The following is an 8,304-nucleotide window of genomic DNA, read 5'->3' as shown; positions in this document are numbered from 1 at the left end:
AGCTGAGCCCCTGCAGTGTTTTGGTGGTCTTGTGGGGGGTTCCCCCTTCACCAAGCTGTGATGGTGGTGGTGAGCTAAAGGGGATTTGAGCCCTGGAGCACCTTCAAGCAGGCTTTGGGAATGGATAGCAGCCAAGCCAGGGAGCAGGGCACCGTTTCAGGGGGATTTCATACATTCGTGCCACAAAAAAGCACATATAAGGGAAACCTCTCCACTTGGACTTCTGCTTGCTTTAATTTTTCCAAATGGAAAATTAATTGAGGGATCATCCACCTCCCAGCACAGTGCTACTAATGCCGGGGCTGTATGGTGTGGCCAACCTGAGACCATTTCTCCTGCTGTGACTGTAGTGTGATGGTTGTGGGCACCATCTTACCTGTCTGCAGCTGAACCCCAAGGAAAGCAAAATGCTAAGTGGTCCTAACCTAAAGTTTTTACTGTGCCTTTAGTCTGTATTGAAGAAAGTCTATAAAAGCCAGGGAGAGGTATTAGAGGCTGTGGTGGGATGTTCACAGCAGAAAGGTGATTAATTTACATAGACAGGCAGCATATGGTCTCCAGATGTTTTCGGAGGGGTGAACTACTGTGACACCCAAAAATATGGCCCACACAAAGAGGACTGGCTTTTGAAGTCACTTAAACTTCCATATGCAAAGGCAGCCTGGACTAAATACAGTGGTTGTATTTATTTTCTACAATTGGGTGGCTTTTTGGTCTAGGAGAGGTGAACTGGTGAGCCAGAATGTAATAGCATCACTTGGCATTGCAGCTGATGCCTCAGGGATGCTATCCATGGAAAATAACTTCCTTTAAGAGTGGGTTATTAGCAGATTCTCTGTTATTGGGTTGCTCTCAGCATCTCCTGCTTGACTGAGTAGCAGTGAAGCTGCTGGTCTGGGTTGCCAGGCAGTGTCCATGCTGGGCTGGATGTAGTGGTTAGCAAGAGGGAGGATGCAGGGCTGGTGCCTTTCAACCCACAGCAACCTTGGCTTTGCTGGGAGAACAGCAGGATCGATGGCAGTCGTTGCCATGGGGTGACATGTAGGCTTGGTGGGTGTTGGTTTTTTATATAAATCCTTTCCAGTGTTTAGTTTGAGCTCGTTGGCAATACGCAGTTTTGCTTTACAGCTGATTTTTATTTAAACATAAAACACAGACATGAGTGGAAAATTTACAGGGCAGGCGGCACCGAGGAGCAGCTTTACAGCACATGACTTTGCACGTGCGCTCTCTTAATCCTGTCGCTTCAGTAAGTTTGCAGCCCTTTAGCCCCTGATGCTTGGCCAGAGGCTGCTTTGGCCAGCGTTGACCCAGTTGAAGGTCCACCTCAGCTTGAAGGGCAGCCCAAGAGCTGAGGGTAGTGATGCTGGCCTGCCAGCTGGGTGCTGCTCATGGGGGTAAATGCTCCTGTCATTTCTGTGGCCACTGGAGCATTACTTGGAGTAATGTGGTAATGCAGGTCATGGCTGAAAAGCCCAAACCAACCTTGTGTTGGCAACTGAAACATTGCTTTGTGGCTTTCAACGCTTCCTGCTTGTGAGCCTGACATGTGGTCTCCTTTTCTCAGGTACCTACATTTTCCCCCGGTCCCAGGTGTGATGAGATTCTGCTTGTTTGTTGACTGCTTTGCACCTCTGCTGATCCTCTCTCTCATGTGACAGACCAAATACCTTTTGAGACATAACTTAGTTATCTGGTACCATTGCTAATAAAGTTAATTCTTGATACTGTGTAACTGCTGGTGTCTGGAGTGATTTCTCTTGGAGTTGCACTGAAGCATGCAATTTTAGCTTGCATTTTGCCTTCTGGTCATCCTTCTCTCCCAGCTTGGATTGTAAACTCAGAGAAATCACTGACCAGGGCCAGGTGAAGGAGCCCTGAAAGAATTCCTTTGAGAGGCCACTTATTCTAATTTAATATTTCCAAATAACCTGCAGGTAGGTGTGGAGAGCATACTTACTCCATCTGCAGGGGCAAGCAAGCAAAAAGGGAATTTATCCTTTGTCTTTGATGGTATTTAGCTAAGGAAAGTTAGAGAAATGAGGGGGAAAATCAATACAGGTTCAAACTGGGCAAGAATCAGGTCAGGGTATAAAGCAAGGACTGCTGGTGGGAGCGCTGTGGTATAGGGAGGGATGCTGACAGGCAGCCTGAGCCATGAGCATGTGGGTGATCCCCCTGCAAAAGAGGACAGGTAATTTTTAGGGTATTGCATATAACAGCAGGGAAGTAATTACTGCCATATACTGCCTGGGTGAAGTCACATCTGATGCTCTGCGTAGGCCATATTGAAGAGCTCAAGGTAAGAAAATGTAGAATGATGAGGGAAATGGTGGTTGCAAGGCAGAATGAAGGATGCCGTATCTCAGATGTGTTAGTTGAAACCACAGTTTATGTCTTAATAGTTTTAAATAATGTATCTTTGATATGGAATGCAGCCATCGAGCACAATTTGCAGTTCAGGAATAACATGTGCTCCCTGCTCTACACCAGCATCAAGGTGGGACAGCCAGCAGAAATGCTGCGGGGATCAAAACCCTACTTCATGCTATTTAGCCAGAAAATTACATTTTTTTTCTTTTAGGTTTCAAAAAGCTGTGCACGAGGGAGTTGCTCCCAGGTCTTTGTTTGAACCTGGGACATGCAACGTTCATAAGAAGATCTCTGGTATGAATAGAACTGGGAATTGAGCTGGATCCATGGGTCTTCCTCACCTGTTCAAAACAGCATTGACAGATTTTCTCTCTTTAGTTAATGTCATCCCATCAGCTGCTTAAGAAAGACTAGCAGGGTTGTAAATGTTTTAACTGTCTTTCAGCTGAGGAAAGTGGGTTGTGATCTGGCTGGTGGGGGAAGGCCTACATGCTCTCTGCAGAACTTGGCCTTGTCTCACCAGTGGGTGTAAAATGAGCGATGCAGGCGCTTGCAAAATTCATGAGGGTGGGCTCATGAAGTGAAACCAAATCAAAGATGGGCATGAATCCCTGCATGGTGCCAAGAGGCAGAGTCACTGTTTGCCCAGCACTGGAAGCCAGCATTGTTGGCAAAATGACCTGGAGGACGGAGAGCCCCTGCTCTCCCCCGGCTCTGTGGGCCTGCCCCACGCTGGCTTTTCCAATGGCGTTCGGTGTTAAATCCAACTGGCCAAGGGGAGATGAAAGCAGTGAACTGGCAAAGCAACCTCAACAAGACGGGAGCTCTTGGGGGGCAGGAGGGGGTTGGATGAAAGGGCAGAAAGAGGAGGAGGCGTCTGTTGCAGCTTCTGCTCAAAGGAGACTGAGCCTATGCCTGGCCTTTTTTTTTTGTCATCTCTCTCAGCTTGGTGGTGCCAGCTGCTTCTCCCTGTTTCAGAGCTGGAGCTAAGTGTAGTTATTCAGGGCTTTAAACAAACAAACGTGCTTTAGGAGGAAAGGAAACTTTTGTTGTGGAGTGATACTTATCTCCCATCAGTTGCAAGTGATTTTTTTTTCTCTTTCCCTCTGATCTCCAAAGCGTTGTCTAGGCTGTCCCCAACCAGTGGGGGCGCTAGAAATTCCACAGGGTAGAAATGCTGCCACCTCTCTGTCTGTGGTACCAACCTTTGCATTATAGAGGCTTTGGCACCGTAGAGTTACCCTTTGGGAGGTGGAAGCATCTTTGAAACAACCTCTTTATCCTTCAGCATTGCCTTGGTGGTGACCAAAGAGAAGCACTGCTGCCTCTCAGCTGCTCCGTTGTATGTGTTTTCGGGCAGGACTTGACCTTCACTGTTTTGCTGGGATGCACTGCAGGCCAAAAGCCCGGGCAGCTGAAGTGGGATTTCCTTTGGTGGCTCGACTGTGGGAGTGGGGGCTGCTAGCATGATGGTACACAGTACCTGGCAGCACGAAGCATCCCTGTGCATCTGCATCATGCCTGTGCCTGGCATCTTGACGAAGCTCCTAACAAGCTCTGGCTGTCTCTATGTCCAGCCAGGGGCCAACACGCGTGACCTTGTTCTTAATTACCATCCTGTAGCAGCTTCATTTGTATGGGCAGCAGGGTCCCTGGGCAGTGCCTTGTTCTGCATGGCCACTCAGGCAGTGTGCAGAGAGCTGTCATCCCAGCATAGATGAGGTGATGCTCTCCAACCCCTGCCCCTCCACAACCATGGAAAGGTATTTTCAAGGTTTTTTAGCTCTTGGCCCTTTTTCCCCTTCGCACATGCTTGCGTGCGCAGGATTGAAGCTTGCTAACCTCTGCGGCTTTGCAGCAAGTGTCCTCCTGAAAAGCAGCACGCAAGCCAAGGGTGTCAGTGGTTGCCTTCTTCAGTGGGGGCTTGGGGAGGACCATGGTCCCCAGCAGACGGGCCGAGTTGATCCTGCCCCTCCACAGGCACCCCAGAGTGAAAAAACCTTGGCTTTGAAATCTCGCCAGCCAGCTGCAGGCTTGCCCGGCTGCTGTTCTCCTTTTACATGTTTTGTGGAGTAATTTGTACTATATTTACACGATGGTGATAAACAGTTTTTAAAATGGAAGCGAAGAAAGCGCTGTTGAATGAATTGTTACAGAAAAGCTCTGTTTGCCATTCCAGCAGGGGGAAAAAAAGGGATAAAAATCACCATCCTAGGGACATGCTGTTCGTCAGATCTGGGTATTTTTTCCCTTGATTTGTGTGCCTAATGTGAGGAGAAGAATTCGCAGATGCATGCTGAATTCTGCAGGGAACATATGCATGCATTTAAATCATTTACAGCATTTACTGGTGCAATTGTAAAGCACATTATTTTTCTGCATTTGTAATTAGGCTCTAAACAGATGGTGAAGGACTGTAGCTTCTGATTAGACAGGCTTGTGCTCTGTTGGATGGCACTGTGAGAACAAACTGAGCTGAGAAAGTTTTCCTCCTAATTTATCATGCCATGGCAGTGGGGGACAGGGGGGTAGAGTATCTGGGGCTGGCTGGGCACAAATTCCAGCATGCCCATAGCAGACTGGGCAAGGCTGAGTGAGCTGGCAGGTCTGCTCTCTCTGCCATCCCTGCTTGCTGATGGATGGGGTGCACACACAGCCCCCCTCCAGCTCAGCTTCAATTACAGATTTTGTAACCCTGCCTCACTCTGTGCTGCGCAGCTTCAGGTACCCAACAGCACAGGATAGAGCCTCTGCTTTGACAAATGCTTTTAATATGAAGCAGAAGGCTTGGGTTTGAGAAGCGGCTTTGATGTAGGAGCAAGCTCCAGGCTTGTGGCTGCATATGAGGAGCGAGTGTGCGTGCCTGGTGTTAGCTCTGCTCTTTGGCAGAGCCTTTTTTTCTGCCACCCTGGTGAGCCCTTGGCTTCGCGAGGTGGGTAGAGCTCTCCTGCATCTTTGGGAGCTTCCACAGCAATGTGTTGTTGGCCTGTTGGATCTTCATCTCTAGGACCTGGATCCCATTTTAAATGCATCATCTCGGAGACCAGCTAACCTCATTTTTGACCTTAAACAGCAGCAACAACTCTTCACAACCAAAGGGCAAGTACCTCCACGCTGAGCCTGTGTTCCCTTGCCTGCACCTTCACTCCAGCTGGTCAGGAGTCACCCTTCACTATCCTGTAGTCACACAGAGGGGAATTTATTATGTGTTATTTGTACTTCTTCCTACAGTTTCTTATTTTCCTGGCTTATCTCCTTAAATTACGGGCCTGTGAAGCCAGCCAAAATGGATTAAATAAGAGGCAACAGAAAGAGCAAAGCAACACAGAAGAGGAACACAGTGAGGGCCTAAGCAGCCCAGATGACCCATGGAGCTGGATGTTGGGTCGTCAGGCGAGCAGCATAGGTGCCCTCCAGGTTTCCACTGAGACAACTGTGTGACCAAATTGACTTCGTGTCCCCTTTGCTCATTCCCTCTCAGCTGTGCAAATGGTGATCACCTTTCCTTGTGTTTTTATCTTACTGCTCCCCTGGGTTACCATCAAGGTTACACGCAGCAATGCCCAAGAGCTGGCCAAGAGGGAGGTCTTCTACCTGGCACAGCACTCTGAGTAGACCCTAAACCCAAAAATTGGACAACCCGGACACACTGCTCAGAGACTGCACAGCAAAGGGTATGGTGGCATGGGACAGGAAGGCAGGTCCAGCCTGGTCTGGGCAGGGGAGATGCAGAGGGCTGTCTTGTGGATGCTGTGCCTGTAGATGGCACCTTTTACTCTGCTGAGGAGGAAAGAAAAGCCGGGGGAAAAAACCGTGGATGATAAGAGAGGGCTCAGAGCAAAGAGAAAGATGCTTTTGGTGTGTGGCATGAAGTGGCTCAGGGCAGTTACCCCCCGGGGAGCAAAGGGCCCGGCTCCCAAAGCTGTTCCCCTCTCACTGTAACTGCTCTTGCTCAAGATTGCCTGTCACAATCATCACCAAACAGTCCCTACTTTGTGAATTTACTAACATTCCTTATAGGTAGGAAATTACACGAAGGGCTGTTTCAAAAGCCAGTGAAAAACATCCCCAGCTGCTTGGGGAGTTGGTATGAGGGTGGTTTTTTTTAAGTCCTCATTAATCCCTTCTGGATATAACAAGCCCAGGCAGGGGCCACCGGGTGCTCTCAGTCCTTAGTAGGGGACATATGCTGCCCACTTCTATGAGCACAGCTTGACCTATGAAGGGAGACAGTGCATTTTGCAAATGGGCTGCTTTAAGGTCTGCAAAGGGCAGAGCTTCAGGGCTTCAGTCAGGTCTGCTTGGGGTGGTCCTGCAAGGCTTTTTGGAGCTCGCACCTTGATGCTTCTGGCTGCGTGTTATCACCATGCTGCGGCTCTTGCTATCTAGTCCCCTTTGCCCTGGCCCAGCTGGGGATGTTAAGTCCCGGGGTAGCTCAGCTAGACCCACCTCTAAATGGGAGCTGGCAGATCTTGATGAAGGATGCCACATGAACTGGGCATGTGCTACAAAAGTGTGCCCAGCTCCTGCCCTTCCCACCATCTTTAAACACATTTGCTTTACCCTCCATATAGACTGTCACCTTACAAAGACGCACAATTTGAAACGCAGTGCTTCTGTATTTCTAAAGGAAAAAAGAAACCAGCTGCTCTTCCAGTTTTTTCTTCTACGGAGAAAAAAAACACGAGCAATCCCTTAACTTTGCTCAGATTCCTCTCCAGCCTCCTTCACTCACAAATTCCTAAACAAACAAACAGCATGATCCTAATATTCTTAAAATTCTGTGTGAAATGGACCTGGAAATTAATTTTGCACCGGAAAAAAACATCTCACTGTCCACCGCAGCACAGGTTTTCAAAACGACAAATTAATTCTGCATCCAGTGAGAGGGCAGCACGGCAGGGAGCTGCCTCTCTTGTGCTGCCGTCCCAACCCACACCACAATATGGGGTGCTGGAAAACTGTGGGCAGTGAAGGATACCACCATCCCCGAGGGGCTTGTGGTCTGGGGGGACAAAATCCTCATGTTCCCCAAGAAGTGAAAACACAGGGCATGGGCTGCTTCTCCCTGAGCAAAAAGCCCTCCTGCACTTTTGCACAGGTTTTATTTACTGAAAAAGGATTGTAGTTTGGGGAAGCACATCGAGGGATTCTTTTGGGAGACTCCTGGGGAATAAGAGGCATGAAAAAATGAGTGGTGGTACAATATTGCACACGCTGGTTGTCAGGCAGCTGACATCTGTGCAGACCGTGAGGTCCATGGCAGTACCTGGTCCATGGCTAGCAGAGTTAATTCAGTACCTTATTTGGGCAGGATTTTGCATGTGCCTGCATTTTATCTGCTGTCCATGTGCTATTTCTTCTATTTAAAGATTTAGAAATGAATGGTGATCCCACCTCTTGCAGCAGAAGGGCCAGGGAAGGCAACTATCCAAGAGGCTAGTTGAATGGAGAAATGTTCTGTGGTTAGATAGAAAATGAGAGGGGGAGAAGCCCTGCAGTACAATTTCAAGGTTGAGCGAGTGGTGCCAGGAGGCTGCGAAGGCTCTGCCTAGCTACTCCACTTTCACAGGCAGGGCAGAAAGGGGAGGTCATGGGATCTGGCTCCAAAAAATGTTTCCCAGTAATAAACCCATAGAGAAAGGCCAGGATAGCAGGGAGGTTATCCTGGCCCTCCCACCAACCACTGTGTTCCCCACCTTGTAGGGGCACTAATTGTGGTGGCCTCCGATCCCAATGGCAACTGGGAGCATCCCTCTGCTCTCAATGTATCATTTCATTTTAGTCCCTTTTTTTCCCCAGCTATGAGCTTGTCAAAAGCCAATTGTGACAACGCATCTCCCACGGGCTGCGTCTCAGAGCGACTTTGTTTCCTTCAAACAGGAGCTTGGGAACGTCAACTCAGTAAGTTGGTTTGAGGTCCAGCCTGCA

The sequence above is a fragment of the Leptosomus discolor genome, chromosome 6 (assembly GCF_034619465.1).
Source record: "Leptosomus discolor isolate bLepDis1 chromosome 6, bLepDis1.hap2, whole genome shotgun sequence".
In the NCBI taxonomy this organism is placed as follows: Eukaryota; Metazoa; Chordata; class Aves; order Leptosomiformes; family Leptosomidae; genus Leptosomus; species Leptosomus discolor.
This window is presented reverse-complemented; position numbering follows the sequence as displayed.